Source organism: Narcine bancroftii, chromosome 7, assembly GCF_036971445.1.
Source record: "Narcine bancroftii isolate sNarBan1 chromosome 7, sNarBan1.hap1, whole genome shotgun sequence".
In the NCBI taxonomy this organism is placed as follows: Eukaryota; Metazoa; Chordata; class Chondrichthyes; order Torpediniformes; family Narcinidae; genus Narcine; species Narcine bancroftii.
In genome coordinates, this window is record NC_091475.1 from 77,593,118 (window position 1) to 77,608,036 (window position 14,919).

Below are 14,919 nucleotides of genomic sequence, written 5' to 3' on the forward strand. Positions count from 1 at the left end.
TCTGTGCGAGGAAGGGCCTCTCCCCTGAACAGCTGGGCTTGGGACTGGAATCACCTAAATCATTCAATCAGATCTCTCCTTGTTCATCCAAACACACCAGCCAATCTGTGCAACCTGCCCTGTTGATTTAACTCTTTATGGTCTGGTATGATCCCTTTGTTCTGGGTATTTGCATTGCATGCTTGGGCCTAAATTTGTGTGGACTATCGGTCTTCAGACATCTGTCTCCCACCGGGCCTCTGGTAACTAAGGGTAAGACTCTGCCCGCCTCTGTGACCCTGGTCACAGAGAGAAAGCAGATCATGCAAAGTCAGCACACACTTTGGCGTCAACATTGACCTCCAATTACTACATCAGTATCAACCTCCAATTTCTGGTAAGGCCCATTTTTAAAAATCCCTCCTTGACTTCTTCGTTTCTTTCTCTTTTCCCTGTCATCCACACCTTCTATCCTCCAGATCTCTATCCTCTTCCTTCCTCCTATCAGAGATTAACTTTCTCAGCCCCCTCCCTCATCAGCTCCTTCCCTCTTATTCTCCCTCCACCTGTCTCTACTTATCATCTGCAAGCCTTTGTTTTCCCCCCTCACTCCCCCCCTACCCCACCTACCTTCTTAATCAGGCCAACATTAAATTCTGGTATCCCTCAGAGAGGTTCAAGCCTGAAACGTCGACTGCCTATTGCTTCCCATATCCTGCTGAGTTCATCCAGCACATTTGTGCATTGTTCAACAGTCCAGACAACCTAGAATTAGATTTGGCCAACTTCCACCAAATAAATTGGTTAAAAACCTAATCCTCTCATGTTTGAAGACAAATTTATCTTACAATCCAATTCCACAGTCAAAAAACCCACATCCTGAGATTAGGTAGATAAACGATCCAGGGATAATCAAGGGAGGTCCCAGCACCATGTTAAAAATGAAGTTGTGTAAACATTCATTCATCTGCCCATCAGTCTTTAAATCTTCCTTGGACAGTGACACCTCGGTCATCTAATGAGCTGGAAGGGAATTTCAGTTTGTAGAGAGTGCCACCGCCTTCCTGCCACAGCAAGTTATTCACGTCTACAGAGGAAGCTGGAGTTAAGCACACACTCCCTTACTGAACATCCACCCAGCAGGGTCAATGCCTCCTCTATCAGAGAGATTACACTACTTTCTCTGAGTCACCTTGTCTATGAGCTTTTTAATCCAGAATTTATTTTTTTTAAATTGCTAACTTTTTTTTAAAAACAATTGGAAAAAAAATGATTCCTCACCACTGTTACTGACACTACAGCAGTCCCACAGCAGTTTGATGAGAAGTGGCACTCCCTTTAATTCTGTGTTCTCTCAGTACTGCCCTCCCCACAGTGTGGCATTAACCCAGCAGACCCCTCCCACCCCACCTTCAGTACTGCTGCCCTCCCAGTGTGACACTCCCTCAGTACTGCCCCTCCCATAGTAACACACTCTCAGTACTGCCCCTCCTATCTGCTTCCATTGACTGAGCATTGGTTTCATTATTTAGGAAACAGTGCCACTAAGTGGCAGAAAAGATGCCACTGCAAGAGACTGCAGCTATTCCCCAAACACAATCTCTCTGTTGGCCATGTCTCCAGCTGCCAAGGCTGTACGTGTGGGATTGAAACAAAGGTGTTGGAAGAGATGGGAGTGGAGGGTGGGGGATTACTGTGGAATTTATATAGGGATCTGGAAAACTTTATGGTAATGGAGAGTTCCCAGATGCTGCCTCCATTCCCTCTATTCCAAAGATTTGCATCTTGTCCAAATATTTTTTAAATCTTTTAAGAATTTTAAAACCACATACTTGGAACCTTGGTGTTGAATGATGAGTAAAATTCTCTGACCGCTTTGTAACTGAAAGTCACTGAACTAATCCAATCCAGATCCTTCTCCCCTGCTTTCATGGACATCGTTCTTATTATCCCTGCACCCACCCTGTTGAGTCCCATAGTTGGAATTGTACAAAAAAGGCCTTTCAGCCCAACTTGTTTATGTAGACCATGATCCCTATCTATGATCATCCCACTTACCTCAAGTCGCCTTGTAACCCTCAACCTTTCAATCCAATACTGTATCTGAGCAAATGCCATTACAATCTAATTGTTTCTCCCACCTCTTCTGCATAAACACCACCAGCCTCTGTGTGGAAAGTACTTGGACCTCTCCCCCTTAAACCTGTCTTCTGGGTCTACACTCTTCCTGCCCTGGGAAATATTATTCAACTATCCACTTTATCTGTAATTTTATCGATCTCCATAGTCCTTTACCTCCTATATTCCAGACAGAACAATCCTAGTCGATCCAACCTCTCCTTAAAACTACAGCCCTCCACTTCAGGCAATGTCCTGGTAAATCTCTTTTGCACTCCTTCTATTGTTACCACATCCTTCCTGCCATTTCACAGGAAATGTGGGATACTGAATTATTGAATGTGACACTGTAGTCAAAGTTAACCCAGTGTAAAGGTGCAAAGGGCTCAAGAGGCCAATGAGGATGTTGTACTTCGATTTCTGGACATTTGGGTTATGAACCTTTGATTTTGCACCTTATTAAATCCTTCTGCCATTGGTTCCTTATCAGTCCTCTTAGTACATTCCCATGGCGTTTGAACCAATTTGTCAACTATGATTTCCCCATAAATCCCCATTGCTCTGATTTTCTGTGTCCCATTGCCTCTTCCAAAATATGCACCAGGCTTTACCCAGGACTAATGTTCATCCCTCATTTTGTCTCCCCTCAAGTAGTGGGGTTACATTTACTGCTCTCCAGTGAAAAATGATTTAGAATTCATGGGACTTTGGAAGATGCACACGCCCTTTGCTAATTGTCGCCTCCTTCAAGCTTGGGGGTGTAGGGAGTAATGGAAAAACTGTCACATTATCATTATTTTACCCCCATTAATTTCTTCTTGATGTGTTGTACAGATGTTTACTCTCTGCTCAGTTATGGAGATTTTAAAATGTCTTCTTCAAAGATCCAGGAAAAATATTTTCATTTCTCTTTCATTTCTTTATTCTCCAATATCATTTCTCCTCTCTCAGTCCGAGGGTCCCAATTAACCGTCTCACAGATGCCTGTAATACAGCTTCATCCTGCTCTCACCTCCTAAATTCCCCTCATCTGCACCCCACCTCCAGAAAAACTATCCAAAGTCTTGGTTACAACATGATGTTCCAAGACTTGTACTCGATGTATGACCAATGAAGGCAAGTATGGCAAATACCTTCATCACCACCCTGGCCATGTGGCCACTTTCAGGACATATGCATCTGCATCCCCAGTTTCCAACAACACCCCCAAAAGTCCTAAAATGAAGCATGCAGCTCTTATTTTGGCTTAACCTGCTGAAATGCAACCACCTACTTGTCCAAGTTGACTTCCATCTTTGTTCCTTGCACCATTTTACCAGTTCTGGGTCCTGTTGTAATCTCAGATAATCAAATAATATAGGTGCAGAAAACAATTTAGCCCTGCATATCATTCAATAAAATCATGGCTGATCGTGTGATCTTGGTACCTGATTCCTGCTTTCTCTAAACTCCTTCAATCCTTTGGCCACTAAGGCTAGATCCAAATCCCTTTTGAATGGATATAATGAACTGTCCACAACAACTTTCTAGGTCGGGAATTTCACATGTTCATAACTCTCTGGATGGAGAAATTCCTCATATTAGACTTTCCTCTTAGGATGTGATCCCTTGTTCTGCTCTTCCCCAACACCTAGAATATATAGAACACCTGGCTAGTCCTGTCTGAATGTCTCAGTCAGATCCCCTATCGTGATATGGTGCAAGAATGGCAACCTGAGTTTCAAGTGGACCAGATAAAAGAGATGATCCGGGACTTCAGGGCCAGGAATGACCATCCTCCACTACACATTAATAACTCTAAAGTGGAGAGAGTAGAGAGCAGCAAATACCTCAGAGTCCACTTAACAAGTGATCTATCCTGGACACACATTTCCTCACTCGTCAGGAAGGCACAACAGTGACTTTACTTCCTGTAGTGAGCAACCATCCTGTCACTTTTCCACAAGAGCTCTCTTGAAAGTATCCTGACCGGACCATGAGAGTGGCAGAGAGGCAGAGAGGATCCCAACCTTCGATGTGATCTACCAGAATCCTTTTTTGAAGAGGGTGCACAAAATCATTGAGGACCTCTACCACCCAACACACAGCATCTTTCAGCTACTCCTGTCGGGAAAGAGATAAAGGAGTATCGGAGCCAGAACCACCAGGCAGAGAAGCAGCTCCTTCCCATGGCCAGTGAGACTGCCAAATGACTGAATGAACTGCTCACATTAACCCTCCGAAACTCTACTAGTGATTAAACAATATTTATTTATTTTATTTATGTATTGCATATGTATCAATCGTCTAGTTGTGCATCACGAATGGATGCTGTTTTTGCACCAAGGACTAGAGAATGTTGTTGTCAGGTTGTCCTTGTATAATTGGATGATAATAAACATAAACTCTCATACTTTTAAATTCCAATGAATATAACCCTAATTGATCAGATTCTTATTCATCTGTTCCTGCCATTGTAGAAATCAGTCTGGTGATCCTAAACTGTACCTTGTCAATAATAAGAATGTCCTTCCACAGATTAGACCATAACTGTATATTGTAGAAGCAGCTACACTACTACTGAAAGAACACACAACCAGATGGGTTGAGCTCAGTGAGCAGAACTGATTTATTGCAGGCTGCTGGGCTGGACTTATATTCCCAGCCCGGACCTGGCTGAGAACTGCGGTGGGGGGCATTGATGTCACCCAGGCGTCACGTGATCCGCCAGCACGGGCTTCTGAGCCCTGTGCTGAGAAGAAGGGGAAATCCCCCGACGGCACCACTTTGGCCGGCTGCCCTGCCGCGTGGATTACAAGTGGGGCCGGTTTGCCTGCCTAGTAGTGTGCCGCCACACCCCCCTCCCCAGAACTGACGCCAATGTCCTTTTTAGCTGGGCAGCCTCGCTTCTTGGGCTGGGCCACAATCACTGGTTCGGTGGGGTTGAGGTGCGCCGGCTTCAACCTGTCCACAGTAAACAGTTCCCACCTACCGCCGATGTCCAGTGTGAACGTAGACCCTGAACGCTGGGCAAACTTGTATGGCCCCTCAAAACGACTCTGCAGAGGTTCCGCGGGCAGGCCCCGTCAAATAAAAACGTACTCTGCAGAAAGCAGCTCGCTGGGGACGTGAGATGGCCATGCGCTGTGTCTGGGTGGCGGTGGGGGTGCAAAGGAGTCCAAGCGGGCCTGGAGGTGGGGTAGCAGCTCATGCAGCGACTGCTGGGGGTTGTGAGGTGCGTTGATGAACTCACCAGGAAGTGCCAGCAGTGCGCCATAGACCAGCTCAGCTGATGACACCTGTAGATCCTCCTTGGGCGTGGAGCAGATGCCCAGGAGCACCCGAGGCAGTTCGTCCACCCAGTCGGGACCGGTGAGGCTGGCCATAAGTGCTGACTTAAGATGGCGGTGCAGACGCTCGACCAGCCCATGGCTTATGGGTGATAGGCGTGGTGCAGTGTAGCTCAATCCCCAACCAGTTGGCGAGCTGTGCCCAGAGCGCAGAGGTGAACTGGGTGCCCCAATCGCTGGTGAGGTGATTCGGAACACCAAACCGGGCGACCCAACCATGCAACAGCGCTCGGGAGTAGGAGTCCGTGGAGTCGTCCAGAATCGGGATTGCCTTGGGTCAACGAGTGGTGCGGTCCACCATCGTGAACACGTAACGGTTGCCCCAGGAAATGGGTAAGGGCCCAACTATGTCCACATGAATGTGGCTGAATCGTTCTCGGACGTGCTCGAACTCTTGCATGGGTGGCCTGGTTTGCCTGTGTACCTTGGACATTTGGCAATGGGTGAATTTTCTGGCCCAGCCCGCGATCTGCTTCCGCAGCCCATGCCAGACGAATCTCTCTGCCACCATTCGGACTGTGGACCTGATGGATGGGTGTGAAAGGTCATGGATGTGATGGAAGACTTGCCTGTGCCACTGCTGCGGAACCACTGGCCGCGGGGTGCCCATGGAGACATCACACAGGACAGTGCTTCCGTGCTTGGAGTCGGGAGGTCTCAGAACCGCAGGCCCGTGATGGCAGTCAAAAGGCTTGCGTCTCCTCGTTGGACTTCTGGTCCCAGGTAAGCTGGTCGAAGTAGAGGCCGGGCGTCAGCGCGCAGATGGCCAGTTGCGAGAGTGTATTAGCGACCACGTTGTCCTTCCCCGCCTTGTGCCAAATGTTGGTGGTAAACTCCGACACGAAGGAGAGGTGACGCTGTTGGTGGGCCGATCAGGGGCCCTTCGCCATCGCAAGTGTCTGGGTGAGGGGTTTGTGGTCAGTGAAGATGGTAAAAGTCCTCACTGACAAGAAATAGCGGAAATGCCACACCCCCAGGTACGTGCCCAGTAACTCACGGTCAAAAGTGCTATACTTGCGCTCTGTTGGGCAAAGAAACCGGCTGAAGAATGCCAGCAGCTTCCATTGTCAGTTCACCTGCTGCTTCAGGATGGCACCGACGGCTATTGCAGAGGCATCAACAGAGCACCATATGTAGGTCGGTGTGCGGGTGGGTGAGCACAGTAGCCTTCGTGAGGGCATCCTTGGTGGCCTCGAATGCACTGCAGGTCTCTGGGGTCCAAGTGGGCAATTTATGCTTGGCTGCAATGAGGGCGAATAGCGGCTGCATGATGCGCACAGCTTCCGGGATGAATCGGTTGTAGAAGTTGATGATACCTCCAAACTCCTGCAGCCCCTTGAGATTGTCCTGACGTGGAAACTCCTTGATAGCAGTGACCTTCATAGCGGTGTGCATGGCTCCCTCAGCCGTGATGATATGGCCCAGGAACTGAATGAACTCTTTCCCAAACTGGCATTTGGTAGGGTTGATGGTGAGGCCGAAGTCGGCCAGACGGGAGAAGAGTGTGCACAGGTGGGCCTTGTGTTGCGCTCAATCCCTGCAGGCAACGAGGATGTTGTCTAAGTAAATGAAGACGAAATCCAGGTCGCTGCCCACCAAGTCCACGAGATGCTGGAAGGTCTGAGCGGCGTTCTTGAGCCCGAACAGCATGCGAAGAAATTCGAACAAGCCAAAGGGGGTGATGATGGCCGTCTTGGGTATGTCCTCAGGGTGCACTGGGATTTGGTGATACCCGCGCACCAGGTCAACCTTGGAGAAAACCCTCGCACCATGCAGGTTGGCCGTAAAATCCTGGATGTGAGGGATGGGGTAATGGTCAGGAACTGTCGCCTCATTGAGCCGTTGATAGTCTCCGCAGGGGTGCCAGCCGTCTGAAGCTTTCAGGACCAGGTGGAGTGGCAAGGCCCATGGGCTGTCGGAACGCCGAATGATCCCCAGCTCCAACAGATGCGAAAACTCCTCCTTCGCCACCTGGAGCTTCTTAGGCGGGAGCCGTCGTGCCTTGGCATGAACCGGTGGGCCCTGGGTGGGGATGTGGTGGAACACCCCTTGGCGTGGCGAGGCAGCAGAGAACTGTAGCTTGCGGAGGGTCGGAAACTCATCCAGGATTCACTGGGCGTGCTGATCATGGCCATCTGTGGCTGCTCTGTGCGGGAGGCGTCGAAGTGAATGGCGTGGGAAGTACAAGCATCCACCAAGCGCCTACCCTGAATGTCCACCACAAGCCCGTGAGTGAAGAGGAAGTCGGCACCCAAGATGACAGTCGGAAGTGACGAGACAGTGAACCTCCATGAGAACTTTCGTTGGCCAATCTGGAAGTGGACTGTCTTGTCTCCATACATCCAGATCTCTGTTGCGTTGGCCGCACGGAGGGGAGGTCCTCGAGGTCGGTTCCTGTACTCGATGTCCGTGGCTGAGATGACGTTGATCTGGGCCCCAGTGTCGATGAGGAACCGACGGCCACTGACTGAGTCCCGTAGATAGAGGAGGCTGTGTCCTTGGCCAGCCGCTGCAGGCATTAACAGCGGCCGGCCTGCTCGTATCCCTGGAACGAGCAGGGCCGACGACATTTCCGACCATAGAAACATAGAAACGTAGAAGATAGGAGCAGGAGTAGGTCATTCGACCCTTCGAGCCTGCTCCGCCATTCAACGAGATCATGGCTGATCTTAAAGTTCAGTACCCCGTCCCCGCCTTCTCTCCGTAACCTTTAATACCCTTATGCTGAAGAAATATATCTAATTCCCTCTTAAATATATTTAATGAACCTGCCTCTACTGCCCTCTGTGGCAATGAATTCCACAGATTCACCACCCTCTGGGTAAAGAAATTCCTCCTCATCTCGGTCCTAAATGGTTTGCCTATTATCCTCAAACCATGGCCCCGGGTTCTGGATTTTCCCATCATTGGAAACATCCCATCTGCATCCATTCTGTCCAGTCCTGCCAGAATTTTATCTGTCTCTATGAGATCTCCTCTCAATCTTCTAAACACCAGGGAGTACAATCCCAATTTGCGCAATCTTTCCTCATAAGTCATTCCTGCTATTCCTGATGAATCGCCTCTGCACTCCTTCCATTGCAAGAACATCCTTCCTTAGATAAGGTGACCAAAACTGCACACAATACTCCAGATGTGGTCTTACCAAGGCCCTGTACAGCTGCAGTAAGGTACCCTTGTTCCTATACTCAAACCCTCTTGATATGAAGGCCAACATACCATTTGCCTTTTTAACTGCCTGCTGTACCTGCATGCTCACCTTCAGAGACTGGTGTACAAGTACCCCTAGGTCTCTCTGCACTTCTCCATCTCTTAATCTATTGCCATTCAAATAGTAATCTGCCCTCCGGTTTGTATTACCAAAGTGGATAACCTCACATTTATCCACATTGTAGTGCATTTGCCATATATCGGCCCAGTCCCTCAATTTATCCAAATCACACTGGAGCTTCCTGACCCCCTCTTCCGTGCACACAACCCCTCCTAGCTTAGTGTCATCTGCAAATTTGGAGATATTACATCCAATCCCCTCATCCAGATCATTAATGTAAATTGTGAACAGCTGGGATCCCAGTACAGATCCCTGTGGCACCCCACTGGTCACCACCTGCCACTCAGAAAACGAGCCATTTATCCCAACTCTCTGTCTTCTACCTGCCAGCCAGTTCTCAATCCACATCAATACTTTGCCCCTAATCCCACTTCCTCTTCACTCACGGGCTTGTGGTGGACATTCAGGGTAGGCGCTTGGTGGATGCTTGTACTTTCCACGCCGTTCACTTCGACGCCTCCCGCACAGAGCAGCCACAGATGGCCATGATTTTGTAAGCCAATCGTTTATGCGGGAACTTATCGAAGGCCTTTTGGAAGTACAGGTACACCACATCCACTGGCTCTCCCCCATCTATTTTACCTGTCACCATCTCAAAGAATTCCAATAGATTTGTCAAGCACGATTTACCTTTGTTGACTGTCCGATCCCTTCTCTGCTAGTCATATGCTCTGCTATAACATCCTTAATAATGGATTCCATCATTTTGCCCACTACTGATGTAAGGCTCACCGGCCTATAATTCCCCACTTTTTCTCTACCCCCCTTTTTAAATAGTGGGGTAACATTAGCTACCCTCCAATCCATGGGTACTGATCCTGAGTCTATCAAGTTCTGGAAAATAATTCTTAAACCATCTGCTATCTGAATGGCCACTTCCTTAAGTACCCTAGGATGTAGATTATCAGGCCCTTGGGATTTATCTGCCTTCAATCCCATCAATTTCCCCAAGACCATGTCCTTAGAGATACTGATTTCTTTCAGTTCCTCCCTTGCATTAGTCTCTATGTTTCCCAACATCCTTGGGAGGTTATTTGTATCCTCTCTTGTAAAAACAGAACTAAAGTAAGAATTTAATTGTTCTGCCATTTCCTTATTCCCCATTATATATTCCCCTGATTCCGACTGCAAAGGGCCTACTCTGGATTTCACCAATCTTTTCCTCTTGACATATTTATAAAAGCATTTGCAGTCAGTTTTTATATTTGCCGCAAGCTTACTTTAGTAATTTATTTTTGCTCTCTTGATTAATCCCTTTGTCCTCCTTTGCTGCATCTTGAACTGCTCCCAGTCTTCGGTTGCGGTACTTTTTTTGGCCAATTGATATGCTCTCTCTTTGGACCCAATGCTGTCTCTAATTTCCCTTGTTATCCACAGTTGAGTCACCTTTTTTGGTTTATTTTTATGCCAAACCAGTATAAACGATTTTTGCAATTTCTCCATTAGATCTGTGAATGCTTTCCATCGTCTATCCACAATCAACTCCCCCATAAACACCACCCAATCAATCTTACTCAACTCCCGTCTCATACCATCATAATTCCCTTTATTTAAATTCAGGACCTTAGTCTCGGTTTTAATTTCATCACTCTCCATGTTGAGTGAGAATTCGATCATATTGTGATCGCTCCTACCCAAAGGGCCTCGTACAACAAGATTGTTGATTAGCCCCTTATCATTGCATAATACCCAATCTAAAATGGCCTGCTCCCGAGTTGGTTCCTCGACATATTGGTCTAGATAACCATCCCATAAACATTCAAGGAATTCCTCCTCCTCAGTATTTTTACTAATTTTGCTAGTCCAATCTATATGCAAATTAAAGTCTCCCATGATGACAGCTGTTCCCTTATTGCATGCTTTTCTAATTTCTCTTTTAATGCCTTCCCTCAATTCTACACTCCCCAGCACTGGAGGCCTGGAGCGGATGCCGTGCCCCTGGTTATGCTCTTGGTGGCCCCTGCAAGGGCCAGATGGTCTACCGCAGTGCTAGGGGCAGGCTTGGCGTGGTCATGCTTGTGCCTCGTGACCCGCTGGACTGCCAAGCCCTCTGGGAATCGCTCGAACCATAGCTCTTGGGCCTTCTGAGCGGCCTTCCTTGGGTCGGTAAAGCTCTCTTGGGCCAGTAACAGCCGGATGTCCTCGGGCAGATGGTCGAGGAAAATGTGCTCAAGAGTGTGATCACCCATGAGCGCAAGCATCTCGTCCATCAGCTCCGTCGGGGACCTGACCCCAGGGCGTCGAGGTGCAGCATCCGAGCAGCATGCTGGTGCCTGAATAGTCTGAGGGATCCGGTGACCACTTGCTTGATTGTCTTGTATTTGTCTTTGGTGGTGGCCTGGTCCAGGGCGGCGACCACATGGTAGAATTTGGTCGTGTCAGATGAAATCTGGCGGAGGTGAAATTGAGCCTCCGCGTGACCTAACCAGGTCTCCGGCTCCTGAACCTAGAATTCAAGCTGCTTGACAGCTTTAGCACTGATCCCAGGTTCGCTCATGATGGGTTCAAAGACGTTTGAACCAGCTGGGGTCACCAATTGTAGCAGCAGCTACACTGCTATTGAAAGAACACACAACCAGATGGGTTGAGCTCAGTGAGCAGCACTGATTTATTGCAGGCTGCTGGGATGGACATACTCCCAGCCGGACCTGGTTGAGAACCGCACTGGGGGGCTCTGATGTCATCCGGGTGTCACGTGGTCCCCCAGCGCAGGCTTCTGAGCCCTGTGCTGAGAAGGGGAAACTCCCAACAGCACTATTTTGGCTGGCTGCCCCGCCACGTGGATTAAAAGCGGGGCCAGTTCGCCTGCCTAGTGGTGTGCCGCCACAACATAATACTTATGGTGTGGCCTCGCCGAGGTTGTGTACCATTTATTTTGGTGTCACCCACAACCCATGCTAACTCTATTGCCATCAAAGTCTTTTAGTGCAGATGATGATAACTGGGGACCCAGTACTGATCCCTGCCGCATGAGTCATGAGTAGCACCACCAATACAACCACCCTCAGGGTCATATCATCAGGTTCTGCATCCGATTGAGCAGCTCACCCTTATAATCATGGATGAATTTGTGAACTGATCCGTTGTTTTCGGGATGCTGTAGAAATGCAAACACATGCAATTTGGGAATCTGTTTTGCACTGACTCTCTTTAATCTGCAAAATGATTTCACCGATTTTGATCTTTCTGGAGACATTTACTTTGGTCTTGGCGACTTCTCTTTGCATTTACAGTATGCTGGAATATTTGGTGCACTTCATAGATGACTCATGATTCAGTTTGAACTGAACTCTTTCAGTGTCAATACCTGCTTTCTTCATCAATAGAGTGAACACAAACTTCACCTTGCTTCCTCCCAAATGATGTGGCAGTAAAGGTCTTTATGGTTTAGATTGGTGTTAATACATCAATTACATTAACACATTAATGAATCGACCAAAATATTAATATATAAATACAACTTGGCTAATGTTCAAGCAGGGACATTTGCAGAGCTTGAAATTCCATCGCCTTAATCAAGGACAGCAGAGACTCTGGAATGTGTGTTGTCTCGGTAACGGCAATCTGACGATGAATTTCTGACAATTTTGTTTCTCTCTGGAGCAGGGCTTCCCAAACTTTTTAGTTCATGTAATCCTTTTGGGGAACACTTGGAAATCTCGGAACCCTAATCGTCAATTACAGTTTAAAAGACCTGGCATACACAGGGTTAGCGTCATAGGGGGCGGGGGCATTCACAGGCCATGCCCTCCTAAACGAGTTATCTGGGATGTATTACCACCTGAAAAGAAACCAGTCTGAGTCCAAGGCCCAGAACCCCAGTTGCTGCTTGCTGCTCTGCCCCAAGTTCATCTGATCATTCTCTCCAATGGATGACTTTCTCCACCAATTCTTTGTCTGCCCAAGATTCCAACATCAGCAGGGTTTTTGTGGATCTCAATAACTTCGGCTCCAGGGCCGTCAAGACAGCATCCGCTCAACTCGTCAAACAGTCACGGGGCTCTTGTGGTCGCCTTTCCTCACCTGTCATCGATTTTTATTTTAATCTTCCAAATCAAGCGCCCAACTCCTAAAGGAAGTCTCCCTCCCCTCACCCCCCCCCCCCCCACCCCCCAACCCGTGTGCAGTTCGACCCCGCAGCAGGAGCACAGCCTACCTGTACTGGAGATCGCTCCAGCAAGGGCAGCCCCGCTGTGCTCCCGTGCCGAGGTGGCAGAACATCGCACTTGTTTTAACGAGAAGCAGGCACTGGATCAAAGTTGTTGAGATCGCACAAGTCGTGCCAGTGAATGGGTTTCCCCTCTGCCTCCCCTTTCAGCTGCTCCCTCATCTAGCAGAAGCAGGTTAGTTCCAGCGGAGCTCAAGAACTCCTGCTGGGCTGATCTCACATGGAGAGTGAGCGCTGTGGATTAGACGGGAAGGAGCTTCCGGACCTTGACCCCCATCGAGCCCGTCCGCCCACCGACATCACAATGGGGCAGCAGCCCTGTGGTTGGCTGCGCAGGCGGGGAGAAGAGACATCACAATCCACCACCTCCCCCCCCCCCCCCCCCCGCATTATTTCGTCTGTTAATTGGTCCGGAACCCTGCCGCCAGACCCTCTGACAGACAGGCGTCGATTAGAGAGGTGGAACAGGTATTGTGCCGATGAGCAGCTGAGGTGAACGTCAGCGGAGAGTCACGCACTTCTTCCCCTTCCTCTCTTCTCCCCTCCCCCTCCGAAACAAATGGAATTAAAGGTAAAAAGTCATTTAAAGAATAACAGTCATTTCTTCCACAGAATCCCAGGGTTCTACAGAACCCAGTTTGGGAAACACTGCTCTAGAGTCACATGATTTACAGGAATTGGAAGAATAAAAACTGTGGAAATACCTGCGTGACTGGTCCACAACATTGACTGACAGTCAATGCTTAATGATGATCTGCCAGGGAGCTTGGTTAATGTCAAATGGCTCCAAAGGTTGTCATAGATGAAGGGTGGTAGTGGGGACGAGCTGCCACTGCTACACAAATGCTCTTCATGGCGTGGGTCTCAATCAGCCTCTGACAACCAAGTCCAACTCCTGGCCTTCAAGTATGGCATAGTTCTTATGTCCGGTGGAGTTGTTCTCACTGACAGGAGAATGGGCAAAGGTGGGCCACTGGCACCTTGAAACTAGTTGCTCTGGGCAGAGGGGACTCATTAACCACAGACAGTAACTCATCTAGGAGAGGAAAAAACTCTGATTTCAAACCTCTGCTGCCTTGTGGCTATAGCCGCTCATGGGAAAAACTTTGGGAGTGAACCCCAAGCAAAAATCTAGAGTCAGTCCCGAAGGCAGCCCAGCATCAACACAGCAACTCTTGCAATACTACTGGCACCAAACTGAATTGAATTTGTCATTCCTTTGAACCCATCATTAGCATGGTAAGGAGGGTCCCACTGCATGGGCAACAGGCAATCTCCATGACGCGCCCGAGAGAGGCGCTCCAGCTTCACTTTAAGCACAGTACCCATGTTTGACCACGACCGATGGAGGCCACACAATATCAGATAGCATTGGAAAATTTAAACACATGTCTTTGTATACTCAGAGAGCTCCTGGATCCTTTGCAGATGTGACTGACCTCCCACAGGCCTGCGTAACAAATAAAGGGAATTGTCTGAGTCTTTCATTCCTCAGGAGAGTAAACTACTGATTTGCACCTCACCCCAGAATCTAGATCAAAGATTGACACCAATCCTCCACATTGAATGTTCCAGCCTTGAGAACCAATGAAAGTGGTTCATTGAAGGCAAAGCACATTTTAAACAATATTCCATTAAATCTCCTCTATTTTCTTTGTTCCCTTAGAGTAGCTAAATTCAGCAATAACTTTATTCCTCTTTTGCAATACACAGAAGTGCTGGAGAAACTCAGCAGGAAACGCAACATCCGTAGGAAGAAAAGAGTAGCCGACGTTTCAGGTCTGAGCCCTTCATCAAGGTATGAGCAAAAACCCGAATACAAATGTCAAGAGAGGAGGGAAGAAAAAGAAACAGAGGAGGAGCCCACGTCAACAAGCAAGAGGGCAGAAGGGGAAATGGGTTGGAGGACATAAGAGAAAAAAGCTGAGGCAATAGGGCAGTGGTTCTCAACCTATTCCCCCCCCACTCACATACCACCTTAAGTAATCCCCTAC

The 14,919-nt window shown here is 48.4% G+C and overlaps 1 long non-coding RNA gene across 2 annotated transcripts in view; it reads left to right on the forward strand.

The window, feature by feature from the left end:
* LOC138739036 (uncharacterized) overlaps positions 1-14,919 on the forward strand; it is a 29,669-nt gene that overhangs the window by 6,389 nt on the left and 8,361 nt on the right. For both annotated transcript variants that reach the window (XR_011341970.1, XR_011341968.1), the window contains exon 3: positions 14,639-14,723. This is a non-coding gene — a long non-coding RNA (uncharacterized lncRNA). The remainder of the gene's footprint in view (positions 1-14,638; positions 14,724-14,919) is intronic.